We start from the raw sequence: 18,367 nt of genomic DNA on the forward strand, positions 1-18,367 counted from the left end.
CAAACCTGTACAATCCCATCCAAAATAGGTAAAACCCTAATTGCAGAATTTATATCCCTCCTGACCATGATCACTTGCATCTTCTCTGCATTGAGGTTCACCTCCAACTTAGAATTGCTTGGCATTAAGTAAAAAAAGATATATAGATTGGTGTGTCATTCACATAACGCTCTCAATGTAAACCCTTGGACAACCTCCTAGCAGTTACATGTAGATATTAATTAATAAGAGCGCAAAACGGATCCCTGAGGGACACCAACTTGTCAAAAAGGAATGCACCAACATCACCTTCTGGAACCAACTATCAGAGAAGGACTGGAGAGTGCCTGGAATTGTACTACCTTTTGGTTCTGCTGGACCTCACAGTGGAATTCAATACCACTGAACATAATAGTCTTCTGGACTGAATTCCTGAATTCCACTGTGAAGTCCAGCAGAACCAAAAGGTATTCCCCCAGTTTAGGTCCTGGCTTAGATCATCTGTTCAGGTGACCAAAGCTGTTTTAGTCCTAAAACAAAGCCTGAAGCCAGACTGAAATGTGTCTAGAATTATTTCTGGATCTGAGATGCCACTACATGCTTAAGCATATACTTGTTCCTACCTGGAGCAGAACTCAAAAAGTCTGTAAAACAAGCTCTTAACTAGGGTTGCCATAGTGCCTGGTTAGCCGGGTTTTACCTGGATTCTTTGCATGCCACCCGGTGCCCGTTTAGCTCCTTAGGTGGCCCGGATTCTCAGCTTTAATTAAAAAAAAAATTAAGTTTCTAGGTGGTCCAGTTCTCGAGATATACATAAAAACGTCAGCCGCCCCCCTGACTGTTAAATCTTTCTTTAAACAGTACTGTATAGCACTTCATAGCTTTAACCCCGCCCGTTCAGGATTGCAGCCAATCAGTGAAGCCACGGTTGCATTTGGTTGACCTGAGGCAGTGTCTAGAAAACAATGCAATGCCAGAAATTGGTGGTTTCCCCCCCTGTTTATCTGAAAATCTCATAAATTAGGTAAGTATATACATTTCAATTTTTTCCCCCTCTTGTGTGCAGGAGTCAGATCCTGGGCAGTGTTTTGAAAACCTTCCCAATACTTGCTATTGTAAAAGCTATGCTAATCCCATATGCCCAGAGTAAATCCCATTGAATTCAATAGGACTTACTTTTGAGTAGACATGGTTATGAATGAGCTGAAAATCAATGGGACTTTGGAGTGAATGCAAAAAAGAATTGTGTTTGTGTTCTAACTCTTTCTGTCCCTCCCTCCAGTCCTATTTTAAAGCAAGTAGGCAGGGCTTACTTAGGCATTACAGTTTTTATTCTGTAGGAAACTAATACTGATTTTTTAAAAACTAATACTGATTTTCTGCAATGACCAACTGGTTTGACAATAAACTATTATATGGGTGTATTTATTTATACATCTGCAGTGTGTGCGTGTGTGTGTGCGTGTATGGAGTGTTTCCAACAACCCTGTGAGGTAGGGTTGGAAACCAAGGCAGCTCACAACAAGAAATAAAGCCATTTAAAATCCAATAACCATAAAAACAAGTATAAACAGTTGCAAAACAGCGTAAAGTGGCATGATTCGGAATTTTGGGTTGTGTGAATGAATTTGCTTATCACTTGAGGTTGTATTTCTGTCCCTGTTTGAGTAAGCCCCACTGAATACACTGGGACTTGCTTCTGAATAAATAAACCTAGGATTGCACTATAAATATCTTTACAGTTTGTGTAAATAATAAATATATTTGATAGTCATGCTTATATAAATATTTCTTCATTTATCATATTTTTGGTTTTCAGTTAGGAATCCTGACTGGTTGTGAGATGCTTAGTTTTCTGCCTTACTCATAGGAATCTTGTTGTGGTTGGTATGGTGTTGCATTTAATAAATCATGGTACGAAATGGCCTGAATCAGTATAAGGCAGATTCCTTGGTTCCTAAAAGTGGGAAGAGACTCAAGGGCCACAGTGGCTCCAACATTTATTTATGTATTTTTATTTACAACATTTATATACCGCTTTATTGTAAAAAATCTCAAAGCGGTTTACAGAAAGAATTAAAACAATAAAATTATTGGCAAAAGTGTTAAGGACAGATACTTAAAAACATTCAAAATAATAAAACCAACAATGAGTTAAAAACAGATTTAAAAACACAATAGCTTCCACATGCCTGAAGAGGCTTGCCTCAAGAAAACTGATTTTAGCAGGTGCTGAAAAGTGGCATCTGCCTAATGTCAATAGGCAAGGAGTTCCAAAGTGTAGGTGCTGCCACTTTACAGGACTGATTTCTTACAAGAGCAGAACAAGTACTGTACTATGTGGCACCCATAACATGGAAAGCACAGCTTGAACTTGGCCTGGTAGCAAATCAGCAACCAATGCAGATTTCAGAGCAGAGGTATTATACACTGATAGGATCTCAGTCATGTCAGCAATTGTGCTGCAGCATTCTGCATTAACTGCAGTCCCCAGGTCAGGTTGTGCTGCATGGGGATTTCTGTGACCTTGGCTGACTGGCTGCTAGGATTTTTTTAGTTTGGGTTTTTGGTTATGAATCCTGACTGGTTGTGGGATGCTGACTTTTCTGCCTTACTCATAGGAATCTTGTTGTGGTTGGTATGGTATTACATTTAAGAAAGTGTTACTGCCTTTTGTGTTGTTTTTTTCCTATTTGCATTTCCCTTATCTGTAACCTCACTCCGTTACAGCCATAGAAGCAACAGCAGCATATGCAAGATAATTAACTCCCATTAGTTTTTTTATCATTAATTTTATTCAAATTTTCAAACAAAACAAAACAAAACAAAAAAGAAACAAATTAAACAATAAAATAAAATGTTGACTTCCGATTTGTCACAGATCAGTTATAGGTCTGTGATATATGACAAACCTGTCTCTTAATATATTACAAAATCACTTTCCTCCAGTAGTTATCTTAATTAATCATCAAATCTCATTAACATCACTTTATTCTTTCCGCAAAAAGTCAAAGAGAGGTTTCCACTCCTTGAGAAATATATCCCTCGATTTTTCTTCAAATAAACATGTCAATTAATCCATCTCATCAAGTCTACTAGGACCAGTAATTTCAATAGCCATTTTTCCATTATCAGTATTAATTCCATCTTCCAACTTCCATCCTTGCACCCATAATAATCTTGCTGTCATAGTCATATAGTAAGAGTCTGATGGGAATTTCCTTCATCACAAATATTTCCTTGCCATCAATTCTGAATGTGTTGCTGAAATGTTGTTGTAAAGTCATATCTCTATTCCTCTTTTTTACGAAATGCACTAGCACATCTCTTGAGAGTTTTTCCATTGTCACATATCTGGAATTAATTCTATAAATTTTCTCTATTTCAAGTTCCATCAAATCATTCCAGTCCAGAAATTCCATCGAAACATTGATAGCTTTATCTCTGATATCTTCATCAATTTCTCCAGGGACAACGCCGAATTCCAAACAGTAATCTTTATCTCCAGGATCCACAAACTCCAAATATTTTTCCAGTTCCACACTTGATATATCTGTTCCAATCTCCAGGACTTGCATCCTCCCTTCAATTTTTGCCATAAAGTCCAAATCTTTTTCCAACTCCACATTTGATATATCTGATCCAATCTCCAGAATTTGCTCCTTCCCTTTAATTTCTTTTTCATATTCTATTGCTTGTCCATCTGCTTCTTTTCTCATATAATCCTTTATTTCTTTCAACTCCTGTTTTACTTTACCAAATTCAGTTGCCATCTCTCGTCTACTCTGTCCCAGTTCTTGTTTCGTTATCTTAATCTCATCCATTATCTTCTGAAACATATCCAGAGGGGAAAACCCTTCCAGGGATACATCCAGGGTCTCTGCCACTTCTTTGATTGTCATTCTTAAAGCCGAAAAAAAAAACCCTTAAAATTTCCAATATAGCCACAATTCCCAAGCAAAGAGTAATTTGCTTCTTTTTCCAGCAATAAGGGAGTTAATATTCCAGGCCTGTTGACATCTGGCCAGCACAGTTCTTATCTCCCGCACGTCCAAGAATGCAAAACAAATTTGGTGCACAGCGCCGAACAATTAGTAACATACACGAACAGCAGATTCATCTAAAGAAAGTAGTCCAAGAAAAAGTAGTCCCAGACATATATCAATCAAATAATCATCTAAATCAGATTTTATCTTCGGGTAAGTTGCCCCTCATCCGTTTTAATCTTTATAGTTTCCAAATTCAGGCCTGCTTTTTGCCATAAAAAATAAGATAAGCTTTTAAAATTTTCTTTCCTCCTCCTTAATTCCTTGTATAAAAGAGAGAAGTGTAACTCACCCAGGTATCTCAATTGCTGATTCCCAAACAAATCTCTTTTACTGTAGTAATTTAAGCCAAATGATAAGATTAGACAGAAGAAAGCTCGCCCGTTGTGGATCGTTTAAAAGAAAAAACGTCTCGCTTTTTTTCAGCCCAGCTTGCTGGAAGTCCTAACTCCGTCCTCGGCTGCTAGGTTTGCCTTCCTTTCCCAGGGAATTCCTGATCAATTCCAGCCACCGACAGCCCAACGAAGTTTCTGTGGATAATCTATTCGATTCACCCTTGCCTGGGAGAACATTTACACCAGTCAAAGTTCCCTTTTGACTGATTTTAAACTGAAAAAAGCTTCCTCTGAGACAGAGCTCATCTCAGAGGCAGCCACAAGCGGAGCAATCTTCCGGGAAGTCGATAATTAACTCCCATTAGTGATGAGCAAGAATTTATAATTATTATTTTAATTAAAACAAGAGGCTTATGAGTACTTTGAAGAGGACCAGATATTTATTTTCTTTCTGAGCCCAGGACTGGGTCTTTCATGATGCCGGGGGGCGGGGGAGGAGCAAGAGAGTAGTCGATAAGACAGACATCCTGGCATTGGTAATCTAATTAGCAAGGTATGTGTGGGGTTGTTGCACACTTCCAGGCCCAGTTTCATTTTGAGTATGGAGGTGGAAACTGTGTAGATGTGGTTGATCAAAGGGAGAAGAAATTTTGAGTTAAGCAAAGCTCTGCTTTTATAAAACCTAAGAAACATACAGATACTTTGAATGTCTGAGTGCCTGCACCAGTGGAATACTGGAGGAACTTGTAAAACTTGCTGCGACAGTATTTAGAACTGAGCGTGTGGTGTGAAAGACTCCTTTTCCTAACATTTTGGCTTCTTGTTTTTCTCCACCCACCACATCTCTGAAATATATTGTATATGTAATAGTTAACCATACTAAAAAATGTATATAAGTTTATTTCGGTCAAAGGTTAACCATACTGCTGCCCTTACTTACGTTATGTTTGTTGCTATTTTGTGTTTTTATTATGTTTTTATATTGATTGTGTATTTTTTATTGTTTTTATTATATTTGTAAGCTGTGCTGAGCTCTGTTTTTAACAGCAGAAGGGCAGGATATAAATCCTCTTAATCAATCAATAAATATTCCATAGCGTTGGAAACTACAGTCTAGGCATTTAAGGCTGAAAATGTTGCTTTTTAAAAAAAGATTTCTCACATCTTTCCCCAGTTTTTGGTGGTAATTCCTCGGCACAAAAACAAAACAACTGGACAACCCGAATATTAATATGCACATAATTTGCATAATATGCAAATAATATGCATAATATGCCAATTAGCCTGCCCGGATTTGTCTTAACCTCTTACAAGATTTTAATGTGTTACTTTTTTGAACTACTGTGCTTTTAAGAGAGCTGAAAAAGAGCAAATGGCTCTTATGGTTGTCACCTACAACAGACACCCACAGAAACCTGAACAGGGCACAACTGTGAAGGCTTCAAGGCAGCAGGGCCCATCAGAAATGGGAAACCTCATTGCAGCTATGAAAATTTCATCAGCTGGCGCTAGGGAGGCAAGAATCTGGAAATGTAGAGCAGATGGGCAGCCTGGATTCTTGGAGCCATTGTCTTTCTGCTTGTTATCTGACCTCAGTGCCGAGAGAGGATTTGGAGAATTTATGGGGGGCCAAGTATTGAGGGCCTTTCTTGAAATATCCCTGGCTGATGTATGATCCAATGCACTGCTGACTTCCCAACAGTCATACAAATGAACTAATCTCTTCCTTTGCACAAAGTATTCCCAAGGTCATGCAAGTGGGACCCTGCTGAGTGTCCCCCCTTTCCACAGTAGATGTTTTCCTCATATGTTTAACTGTGTCAGTGATTGCTATTGGGCTGCATGAGTCTTGAAAGATGATGATTATAAAGAAAATGCATTTTAGGTACTGTCTAGACAGCATGCATTCCTTTTCCAGGTTTACAAAGCAAGTAGTTTTAGGTATCATTAAACAGGCAGCCAGTTATCTTCATATACCTTACCTCCATTTTGTACAATTAATGTAATACTGTACAGAAATGTGTGCATTGATTATAAAAAATTTAGAAGAGCCCTGCTGGGTCAGAATGCTATCTTGGCCAGCATTCTTTTCTTACAGTGGTCAATCAGATTCCTATTGGAAGCCCACAAGCAGCACATGAGCATAATGAGCTAACCAGTGAGCTACCAGGCCCAATTCAAGGTGCTAGTTCTAGCATATAAAGCCCTAAATGGCTTGGAACCCAAGGATCTAGCCTTCACCAGTATCAACCATCTCGGACCTTACGACCAGCAGGCAAGTCCTTGTTGATAGCACTACCACCAAATGCTACCTGGTTGATGCTGACCTGTGACAGGGCCTTTTCAGTGGTGGCTCGCAGTTTGTGGAATGCCCTCCCCAGTGAGGTGTGTCTGTCTCCATCACTACTGACTTTCAGGAAGAATTTGAAAACGTTCCTGTTTACCTAGGCATTTGATGGCTGAAGGGGACTGTTCCTGGCAACTTGAAGATCGCTGCTGAAAGAATGTTTTAACTGTGTTTTAGAATACTTCTGATACTGGAGGCTCAAATCCACAGAGAGTCAGTGTGGTACAGGGATTAGTGCTGGACTGGGATGGAAGAGAGCTGGGTTTAAATCCCTGACTGACCATGAAACCAGTTGACTTCAAGCCAGTGATATATCTCTGCCTGACCTGCTTTACTCAGAGTTTTAAGAGTGGGGAAATGGAAAAACTCTGTGTATTCTGTCTAGAGGACTTTGGAAGAAATGTGGAACATAATAAATAGCAAAGGGGGATATGGTCTGCATTATGCTGCAGGACTCAAAGAGCCATGAGTCTTCAACAGACTTTGATGCCAAGCCTTTATCAGCCTCCATCCTATCTCTCATTTCAGAAACACAACCCTTCTTGTGCTTTCAAATATAGTTTATTCCATGCTCCACCCACACCTTTTTGTTACTGCTTAGTCCCATAGTCAGGTTAGAAGAATCCTTTGTTTGTAGCATTATACCTGTTACCATAGTAACTAGTTATACTTTGCCCTCAGATATGTAAAGCTCGATCCTATGCAGAGTTAGGAGTGCCTCTAAGCCTTTTGCAATTAATAGGCTGGGATGTGCTTAACTTGGCATAGGACCAGGCTGGTACAAACTGAGAACAGTGTTCCTGGAAATTTGTTACATTACAAGGGGAGGTAGAGGTCCAGTTCCATTATTGCAATAACCACTTAGGAAGCTGCCTTATACAGAGTCAGATCCATTGGGCCATCTAGCTCAGTACTGTCTACACTGACTGGCAGCAGTTTTTCAGAGTTTCAGACAGGGCATCTTTCCCAACCTTAACTGGAGATGCTTGGGATTGAATCTGGGAATGACCTTATGCACGCAAGGCATATGTGCTCGTATCTGTATCTCAGCTCTTGGTACATGTGCAATGTTGCTAAATGTTTGCTTGAACAGTTCAGTGGGAGAAATTGTCAGGAATGGACAGGCAGCAAAACATTATGGAGTTTGAGCATTCATCATTGAGGTTAGTGAGATTTCAAAGAGCTGTTGCTGGGGTCACTGGGCCGCTTTGCTGGTGGAGGAAAAGCACTCATTCGTCTTTCCCTCCTCTCCCAACTCTGGTAAAGAAGTTTGGGTTTGTAGCAACCAGTGATGTGTACATACATGTATATGAACTCCATGGAGAAGCTGAAGTTGGTGGCTAGATTCAAAAGCATCCTCATTGTAAAATATTCCTTGTCCCCTTGTTTTCTTCTTCTTAATAATTTATTGCCTTTCATCATTGGCTTTCAGGGTTCTGCCTTATACTTCCATTTCCCTCCACCTCTCAAGGCTAATAATAGAGAATTCTTTGTCTGATGCAGATATCTTTCTCAATGAGGAACAGTTGAACAGTACGATGAGTGGGAGCAATATGCAAGCTTAGAGATCACTTCAAGATCTTAGAGAAGAAGCTGGGAGGTTTCAGGAGCTTATGCCAGAGCCCCTGGAAAATTAATGCCATCTCAAGGAGCTTCTGCTGGGCATTTCAAATTTTGTTACAAGTGGCCCATATACCTCAACAGGCTAATTTGCTGAAAAGGTGTTGTATTTACATGGCTCAGGCTGCAATCCTATACATACTAATCTATGAGTAAGTCCAATTGAACTTAATGATACTTATGAGTAGGCATGCATAGGATTGCACTATCAGATAATCCTGAAGTCACTATGCAATCTGGCTCAGAGCTCAATTATTGCCGTGACATTTGAAACAACTTCCTGAATTATTTTCTTCTGGCAGAATTACATCCATGTGAGTTCTCATGAAGGATTCTCCTGACATGCAATCATGAAAGATCTGGCCTTGTTGAGTCAAGTTGGTTGATACACAGATGTCAAGCCTAATGCACCTTGTACTGGAACTGACTGGCTTCCGTCACCTAAGTATCCTTTAAGAAACTTACAGATTTGTAATTTGTTTAAATTGAGAAGTGGGTTAATTTTCTTAAAATAAATAAGTAGCTCCTAACAGAGGCCACATCTGCACTGTACATTTAAAGCAGTATCATACCACTTTAAACAGTCATAGCTTCCCCTAGAGAATCCTGGGAGCGATAGTTTGTTAAGGGTGTTGAGAGTGGTTAGGAGACCCCTCTTCCTCTCACGGAGCTACAATTCTCAGAGTGGTTTAACAGTCAATCCCTCTTCCCAGAGAACTCTGAGAACTGAAGGTCTGTAAGGAGAAGAGGGGTCTCCCACGATTCTTCGGCAGAAGGCATGGCTGTTTAAAAGTAGTATGATACCGGTTTAAATGTGCATTGCAGATGGGGCCAGAATCAAGACAATTTCGTACTGCATTTTAAAAGGTTAACCTATTCATTGTGACAAGATATTCTGCGGACTATATGATAACCCCAGTGACCCTGAACAAATACACTCCTGTTCCCAAGTGTACCCTTACAGTGCAATCCTACACATTTCTCCTACACATAAGTAAGCACCACTGAATTTAATAGGACCAGACACACAGGAATGCACCCTTAAGTACTGTCTCTGAAGGAGTAAGTGCCATTGAATTCAACTGGACTTACTTGAGTAAACATTGAGCAGCAGAAGTGCCACGTAACCGATATAAAGACGTGAATAAATAATAAAAGCTGAAGGGTCACATTGATTATATTACCACCTCTTTTATTTAAATATGTTGACAAGCCTTTAGTTTGACTCAAGACTCGCTCCGCCCTATCCCACCCACAGCAAACTTGGTTTTTCTCCGTGTTTTATTTTCTAACGTATCTTTCCCCATCCTCCGCTTTTCCCGCTGTCATGGTAACCCTCTCAACGCCCGGCTCTCTCTGTCAATGCCTTCGCGCGCCCCCTCCCCGTTCCTTTCACTCTCGTTTTGTGATGATGCAACCACGCCGGTACGTGGGGATTCCGCCGGATTACCCGGCGTGCCCCGCGGCAAAATGGCGGCCTGAGCTGAGCTCCTGGGTCCCGGCTGAGAGGGGTGGGGGGCAAAGTTTTGCGGCAGGCAAGGGACACTTTCCAAACGCGTCGGAACCGGTTGTAAAGTTACGGGGTGGTTTTAGGGGAGTGGGAGCCGGAGCAGGGGATTGGGCCTGGGTAGGCGGAGGCAGGACCAAGTCAGAACCGAAGCGGTGAGCCTGTTGCTGAGATTCGGATCCCCTTCGTGGGATTACGTGGCGCTTGTGGGTGGGAACGGGTCGCCACCCACCTCTTGGTCCTGGCCGTATGCGGGACCGTCTTTAGGCAGTAGCAGATACCGGCGAGCAGGGCTGAACTGTGTCCTCCGTTGAAATCGCACCTAAGTTGTAGAGAGCGGGCAAGCACCAGGGAGGTAACCTTTTGGTTTAGGGGTGAAGCGGATCGTTAGACTCTCCTGGGGCTGAAAGTTTGATATAAGTGCAGGTCGGTGAGCCACTGGGGTCTGGCCTTGGGGGAGAGAGTTGGAGCAGCCATTAGGGGGCCGGGATTTTAGGAACTCATACGGTTTGACTTTTGAGGCAGTGACTTTGGGATCCGTATCCATAGGATGTACACTACAGAGAGGGGGAATAAATAAGCCTAAAACCTTCTGGAGGAGAAAAATCGCCTGGCTTGTGCCAGTGGTGTAAGCCTCAGGTAGAAAGGATGGAAACAGTGAAGATTGGTACATAGTACCAAAAAGAGCTGCTGGAGCTGGAGCAGGTGAGAGTAAAAATCACAAAGTGTGAATTAACTACATCTTTATACCTGTTATCTATGGCAACTAGGATGATAAGGGTGGTGAAAGAGTGATGAAAAACTTTATTCTGCCATACCTAAATTAGCAAGCTAGGGATTGGAAGTCTACAGTGATAATTATGAGTATAGGTTTAGGCTGAGAATTATTTCAGGTTATTCATTATTATTATTTATTTTAAAGTTTTGTACCTAGTCTTTAAAATGTACGAGCGTCAATGCAGCTTACAATGATAGGTAAAAAGGTGCAATCTAAACAATGCTTGCATAAGTCATCCACTGTGAACAAAAAAGCCCAGCTAAGGGACGGTACTAGGATATGTGAAATGAAAGGCAAAATGATGTTATATGACATTTCAGTTATAGGCAACAATCAGTGAACAGAATATTGAATGGCAGTGATATGGGAGAAACTGGAGCAAATGAGAGGCTTTTCCCAAGTTATTTGTGATTCTCAGCATTGCATGTCTTATAGCATTGCATTTGTTCTAGAGGCAGAATTAAATGAAGTTATGAAGGAGGAAACATTGTGTGTGGCTTTGGACTCTTGTATTCTGTGCAGACATTGCTAGTCCTTTCTCCAGTTGGACCAGCAGGGCCTGTAAATAAGATGTGTTTTTTCCTGGCATATAAACAGGCATAAAAAGATGTACAATTTGTGGATAAAGTAGTAATGGTTTTGGTTTCGGAAACGAATTAGTGTTGTCCAAGTACATACAAGCTTATGTGAAAGCTATTTCTGCTTTACAAAAAAATTTGATAGTCTCATGGTTCTGTTGTACAATATTGACAGTCTACCAAGCTATGAGAGAAAAGTTCATTTTTTTACAAGCAATGTCATTTGGCTATTTTCATCAAAAGGACTGGAAACTACCCAACTGATCATGATGTCCAGGCACTGATGGGATAGTAGAACATAACAATATTTGCTCATGAATGTTGAGGTTCCAATTCTACGTTTGGGAAGAAAACTTTATTTCTTATTTTTTAAAAAACCTGGGATTTTTTGGGGAAAAGGAAAACTATGCAATGATTATTATTTTTAGCACCTTTTAAAGATCAAACTAACTTTTTTACTTAAATTTATTATGTATGTCTTGGTTTGCGATTAAATGATCATTTTCGGTATATTAAAAAGCACAGTTCATTCAGACAATCATTATAAATTGAATTTACTTTTTAAAAAAAATATTTGTTACAAATGGAGTTACAAGCAGCTGAACTGTAAGGAAGCTAGCATCTCTTTCTTTTTTCCCAATTTATGAGGAGCAGGCAAAAAACAATAAAAACAGGAGAAACCATCAACATTATCAGGAAACTGGAAACATTATGAGGAGAGACTGAAATAAATGGGCATGTTTAGCCTTGAGAACAGTAGACAGAAGGGAGATATACTTGAATACTTGAAATACTTGAAAGGTTGTCACACAGAGGAGGGCCAGGATCTCTTCTCGATCATCCCAGAGTGCAGGACACAGAATAATGGGCTCAAGTTACAAGAAGCGAGATTTCAGATGGACATCAGGCAAAACTTCCTAACTGTGTTAGAGCAGTATAACAGTGAAACCAATTACCTAGGGAGGTGGTGGGCTCTCCACACCAGAGGCATTCAAGAAGCAGGTGGACAGCCACCTGTTGGTTATGCTTTATGTTGGACTCCTGCATTGAGCAGGGGGTTGGACTCAATGGCCTTATAAGCCCTTTCCAAGTCTACCATTCTGTGATTCTACTAAAAAAAGAAAATTATGTATTCTCAAAGTTTATGTCTTCTTCAGTGTCAAGGAGACATAAACCACCCATTTCCATAGAAAGAGCTGAGAAGAAAAGTGGGGGGAACCAAGATTCAATGAAATTTTAATGGGTCTGTGACTGTATATCAATAAACTAACTACATGAAATTTAATCAGTCTCATTTTCTTAATTATCACTCTCAGTGTCTATTTCTTTGTATTTGCTATCATGTTTATCTGGGCAAACTGAAGGTTTGCTGAGATTGAAGCAAACTTCTATACCCTTTTAAATCTCATCACCCAATTTTTTTGAAAAACAAAAACATGCTTTGGAAAGAAACCATTTTTTCCTGAATTTTTCTGTTTTTCTTCCAGGCCTTTATATCCTTAGTTAGCTACCTGGCCTTAGACTACCTATGCACTGTTGTGGCATCAATAGAAATGAAGTTCATAGAATCATAGAGTAGTAGAGTTGGAAGGGGCCTATAAGGCCATCAAGTCCAACCTCCTGCTCAATGGCAGAGAAGACAGAGGTTGAGAATAGTACAAGAGTGAAGAGGTCAGAGGATAAGATTTCTGGGAGAACAAGCTTATCTCATGACAGTTCTATAGTAATTAATCAAAGTCCTTACCTCCTTTTTATGGGAGCAAAGTGGGGATGTGTTTTATCTTGGCAGTGCAGAAATGATTACAGCTTTTTATAGATGCTGGTATAGTGGTGATCTTATTAATATCTTGTGCTTTACATAACAATTGCAAATCGGTGATTTTTTTAAACATATGTAATTTAAAGCAGTATCTCTTTCTTTTAGCTTTCTATTTAGGTTACGTTTAAGAGTCTGCTAGAAACACACACATTCGCTGGGATGACTGAGTTCCGTAGTATGGCTCGCAGCTACTGTCACATTTAATATTGCCTGCCCCTTTGGTTTCAGAGGGAATGTTGTATGCTGGTGGCTGTCAAGTTCTGAGGCTGTCCTTTAATAGAATAAAAGTAGTTGGCAGAGTCATCTGTTACATGCTGAGCATTGTGGCTATCTGTAGTAATTAGTTTTATGTCTCTCATAACGAGCTTTTCTCCTAGCTCACTCTAAGTAAAATTATGGCATTTGAAGGACTGTGTTTTAACGGTCATGTAGGCCAAGCTACTGCAATAGCAGAGTTTCCTAGACATTTTTTAAATAGATGCTCATATGTTCTTTCAATAAGACTAGCTAGAGAAGGAAATTCCGCAGTTCTTATTGGCTGAAAGATTTAACTGTTGTTCTTTAGTCTTCTACAAATTACCTGTGGGAGGAAGAGATCACTACTGTACTTTTTACTTCAGCCTCTTAGAGGATTAATATTTCTTTCTTATGGAAAAATTGTGAAGATAATCTAATGTTACCAATGAAGTGGTCAGATTACAAGCAGGTTGATTATAGAGAAACTAAAATTGTACTGTGTTGCTTCTTGCTTAAGAAGAGCAAGAATAGTGAAAGACCTTTCTATTTTCTTCCTAGACTCTTAGTGAAGAATGGCATTAGAAGAAATGCCCCCTCCACCACCTTACGAGCTCTTTTTGTTCAATGAGCTTCTCCCACTATTCCTATGTTCTCTCACTTCTCTATATCCTTATGTGTTCTTCTGACTTCTCTCATTTTGTCACCACCTCCCTTCCCACCTGCTTTTCTTCAGACTCTGACACTCTTGTTTGCATCCTTTCAAGTAATCTGATCTACTGCTGATAAACAGGGGAGACCTGAAGAATGCACTTCAGATGAAAAGTGCAAGACACCTTTGGTGAATACTGATAATATGCTGGGTTTCTTTTCAGTTTTGGAAAAATAGTTATAGTACATGTGTTAAGTGCCAACTCACGCATGCATATTAACAACTTGACTTATTACTTAATTTCTTACAACTGATTGAATTGATTACATTGTGTGAGGACATATGAAAACCCTATAGTATTTGATCTGTGATGACTTGCTCACAGATTAAGAGTGCAAATCATCACAGTGCTGTAGTCATAAGGATATAAGTATCTGTGAACTAATCTTAAATATGCAGTCATTTAAAGCAGCCTTTCCCCAATCCAGTGTGACCCAGACGGTTTGGACTCCAACTCCTATCAGCCTCATCTAGCATAGCCAATGGTCTGGGCTGATAGGAGATGTAGTCCAAAGCATCTGGAGAGCACCAGGTTGGGGCAGCTGCTTTAAATTTATTAGACTCAAGATTTGGGTGACACCTGGCAGAACAAGACTGCAGAATATATGCATTATGTGGAAGAACCCCTAGATGATATTTAAAATATAGTCAATTTCATTGCTTCAATATAGTTAACAACCACTCACAACCTGTCACCCAGAGTCTTCTGTGCTTTTATCTTAATGCTTTGCAAAGTCAAGGAAGCAAAACCAGCCCATGCTAGTAATGTGTGGAAGAAATTCTGGGCTTATGTTCTTCTTGGGAGAAAAAGGACATCTCTTCCTCCAGGGCATGTAAGCAGGCTCCCAGCTTGAAGAGTGAGGAGTACACTTCTTCTGGACTTAGGTATTGTTTCTCTGATCTGCAGGGCACTGAGCACACTTTCTCTCAACCACTGCTAGGAGAATAAAAATATGTGGAATTTGGTCCCTCCACGTTGCAGGCATGTAGTGAACTTTAGTCATAATGATCTTGGAAACTATGCTGTCCTGTGGGAAGGAGATTATATAACTATTCTACTTTAAGCTCATTTCAATTTATACTGAAATCTTTTTTCCCCATTGTGCACTGAAGACCTACTTATAATTCATCATTGCCTTTTGTGCTTGCACTGGTTGGAAGACTTGTTGAGTGATTTAGGCAAAATAATAAAGAGGGAACTCTGGTAAGCGATGGTAGCAATCGTGTTATGATTTACCGGTGGGTTCCCTGTCAGAAGTAATTATTTTTGAAATTCTGTATCATGGCTCCTGTGTTGGGTTTTTCTTTTTCTTTTTTCTCTTGGATTGTTTGCGTTCTTGTTTACCTTTATGATTGTTTTCTCTTTTGCTTTCTTAATTAAAGAAAAATTCAAATTAAGAAAAGATTAATTTTTTAAAAAAAGATTGATAAGAGGTATCCCATGATAAAATGTCACAAGAGAGAAAAAGGACAAAGCAAAGAAGAGGAGACTCTTACCCTTTCCACCCTTGCCAATGCTTCCTTGCTCCAGGGAGCTGGCTCTGGAAAAGCCAAACTGTCAGTGGCTCCTCTGCTTGACCCAGGAATTGCTCAGTTTGAATGAGAGGCAGCAGCGACAGTGCTCTAGTCTCCACAGTTGTTTTGGGAGTTGGTGTGTGTATATATTCCCATCATTTGGCCATCCAACTACATCAAGACTGTCTTTGGCTCAGGTTATGAACATTTTCTGGTGGGTTCATCCACCGAGTTCAAGGTGCTTAAAAACCGTGGCCACTAGCCACGAAAGACATTTTGGGATGTGTGGGATTCATTTTGGGATTTGTCTCCAAGAAAAGAGCAACTAAATTATTAGGAGGCTGAAAGCAACTTGTGTCTGAGGAAAGGTTACATCCTTTGGGGCTTTTTAGTTTAGAAAGAAGGCAAGCAAGGCGTAAAATGATAAGAGGTTTCTAAAATTCTGCATGGTGTGGGAAGTGTGGCTAGAGAGTTTTTCTTATAATACTGGAACTCATCATCATCCAGTGAAGCTGAATGGCAGGAGATTCAGGACAAAGAAAAGGAAGTACTCCAGTTGCAGAATTAAATTATGGAATTTCCTGCTACTAGCTGTGATGGCTGCTAGATGACTTCAAGGGAGATTAGACAAATTAATGAATCACTTGTATGCATATTTTGCCCCAAGTTATTTGCAATGGCATGGATTTGGGGATATTCACCACAAAGGTCCTTTTCCCATGGTCCTTTTAATTTAGTCTTGGGAAATAGTGTATAAATATTAGCAAAACTTTTAAGGGTTGAAGAGTTGGTAGTTCCCTTTCAATTAGAAATATAGCAAAAGAGGAGGGATTTTGGAGCTGGAAAAGATTGCAAAAAAATCTGAGCTTCCATGCATAGTTCTTGTGAACTTTGTTAGGAATTATCTGCAGAGTTAAGCATTGTGTCCATAGTATGTAAATCTATCCAGGGATTGAAACGTAGACCCCTCAGTGTAACTAGTTTGAAATTGCTTCACTCTGTAATATTGAGAAAACAGAGTAAAGAGAGAAGCAGTTGTTTGCCTTAGGACATGTTTCACTTCAGCACTGGGTTGGAACTTTGATTTTACTAACTGTGCTAGTAGCTTAATGTGGTGTTAATGATTGTTTCAATGCCTTGGGATCAACAGAATTAGACTTATGCTTCTAGCAAAGATCAGCTTATTATGCCTGAGGCTACTTTATCTTATCCAAGCTATAAAGTAGGATTCAAAGACATCTGCAGCAGGAATTGCTGTTGACAGTTCTGGCTTGCATGTTTTAATGTTTAAGTTCTAAGATTTCTTTAATGTACTTTTATTAGTCAAAAGGATTGGGTCAAACAGATATTTTCACTGGGTTTGTGGTAAATGTTCAAGTGAGCACAGCCTTATAGAAGACACCACTTTTTTGCCATACCCTTTAATTTATTTACAGGGCTAAATATGTGTGTTTTGCATCCCTAGTTCATAAAGTAGTTGGCTTTTCCAAAATCTGAATTATGATTGTGTATTAGAGCTATCAAATTCTGTTTTGTTTTGTTGTTCAGTTTCCCCCTGATCTTAATTTTCTCTTCAAGTCCTCTGCTCTTTATAAATAAATGTTAACAACTTGGAATAAAATCTCTTTCAAAGCAAAGGCAGGAAGTACTCTGTAGCACTTGGTAATTTGAGAATGCTTCTTTTGAGCGCTGGTTTAATTTGCATTCATGTAAACACTATTTTTGGTGTCTCGTTCCTTTTACTTTTAAAAAACACAAGGACAAAGAAAAGCAGTTGTATGAAAAGTTCTATGAAATGTTAGTGGGTTTTTTTTAAAAAAATTGAATAATAAATGTTTTCTTATTCAGGGCCGGCAGTAGAGGGCGGCCAGGTCAGGCCCTGGCTGAGGGCCCCTGGGGCCCAGAGGGACCCCTGAAGGGCCTCTCCTTAAGATGAGAGGGTAGTGCTCCCGTTCTGCGATCCGTGGCAGTGTCGGCTCCTGACCCTGCTACAGATCGCAGAGAGAGAGCTCCCAGCCCCCCCAACTGTGCAGGCCTGTGATGCCTGCCTACACGCCCCATCTACTTCTCCCATTGGGGTGAATGCTGGCCACACTGTGCACATGCCTGCCATCAACCAAGATGGCAGCAGAGGCATCAGCTGCTTAGGGAAGCCTTGGCTGCCATCGTGGTTGATGGCAGGCGTGCATGTGCAGCGTGACCAGCATTTACCTCAGCAGGAGAGGTAGGTGTGGGTAGACGCTGTGGGCCCAGGGCAGGCTGGTGACCAAGGGCCCAGTCATGTGTGGCACTGGCCCTGTTCTTTTCACATAAGTCTGCTGGAAGTAACAATCTTAAGTTTTCTGTTCAAGGAGTAATCCCTGGATGGGGAACCAAAGGCCTCATTCCCTCCTGGACAACTTTTCAGGTGCCATATGCCAGGGGTGGGTGGAAGCAAAGGCAAAAGTGGGCAGAACAGTGAATGTAAATTTTTACCTTTGTACAGTAGGCTACTTTCTATTCAGACCCATACATCCTTCTTTATTCTCCTTTCAGGAAAGGCTTTATCAGAATTTAAGGACACATTCCAGCCAGGCAAAAAACCAAAAAAACCTCAAAGTGGACATGAAGCAGGGCCCATGAGGGGCATACCTGGAGAGAGTCCCAAGGGTGAGGTTTATAGGGCTCCATTCAGTCTGCAGGACTGGGCTTCCCCATCACTGGAATAGTACAATAATTTAAAATAGAAGTACAGTTAACCAGAAATGCGCTGAGTTCATTTGTTTGAACCAGCATTATAGACTCCCGAACTGTTCTTATTTCAAGCATCGTTGGTAGCTTAGCAGAATTTGAAAATGACTTGTCTTAGTTTGCACGGCCTCCATTTTCAGTTAGACTGAATTTGATTAAATTTAATA

General features: G+C 40.2%; 1 protein-coding gene across 7 annotated transcripts in view; it reads left to right on the forward strand.

The window, feature by feature from the left end:
• Window positions 1-18,367, forward strand: part of TJAP1 (tight junction associated protein 1) — a 99,656-nt gene that overhangs the window by 26,401 nt on the left and 54,888 nt on the right. For 3 of the 7 annotated variants that reach the window (XM_061624777.1, XM_061624776.1, XM_061624774.1), the window contains exon 1: window positions 9,775-10,539. The exons of 1 other annotated variant lie outside the window; for it this stretch is intronic. The gene's annotated coding sequence lies outside the window, so the exon portion shown is untranslated. Of the gene's footprint in view, window positions 1-9,736; window positions 9,753-9,774; window positions 10,540-18,367 lie in introns of those variants that run through there. 3 more of the 7 variants (XM_061624775.1, XM_061624780.1, XM_061624778.1) reach the window with 3 other exon arrangements.

The sequence above is a fragment of the Rhineura floridana genome, chromosome 4, assembly GCF_030035675.1.
Source record: "Rhineura floridana isolate rRhiFlo1 chromosome 4, rRhiFlo1.hap2, whole genome shotgun sequence".
In the NCBI taxonomy this organism is placed as follows: Eukaryota; Metazoa; Chordata; class Lepidosauria; order Squamata; family Rhineuridae; genus Rhineura; species Rhineura floridana.